The sequence below is a fragment of the Seriola lalandi genome, unplaced genomic scaffold (assembly GCF_002814215.2).
Source record: "Seriola lalandi dorsalis isolate HSWRI2012SDOR001 ecotype SW California unplaced genomic scaffold, Sedor1 jcf7180002054901, whole genome shotgun sequence".
Classification (NCBI taxonomy): domain Eukaryota; kingdom Metazoa; phylum Chordata; class Actinopteri; order Carangiformes; family Carangidae; genus Seriola; species Seriola lalandi.
Genome location: NW_019525453.1, coordinates 7,084,671 through 7,084,939, shown reverse-complemented (window position 1 = coordinate 7,084,939; position 269 = coordinate 7,084,671).

The following is a 269-nucleotide window of genomic DNA, read 5'->3' as shown; positions in this document are numbered from 1 at the left end:
GGGTCTCATTTTGGATGATGACACTCATGACAGCAACTTCACCTGATTTCCACCTGTTTTTCGTGGGCCTCTGTCCACACATGCAAAAATAAATGAAACCAAATTCAACAGAGATTAAAACATGTACAACTACCTGCGACCATACCTTGTTACTAAATTAAATCTCTTCACTTAAGATCCCTAAATGTCAGAAACCTATAGTGCCTGCAGGCTAAACAGCTGCTTGGGAAATGATTGTAACACGTTGGAAGCCCCCCACACACGTTGGC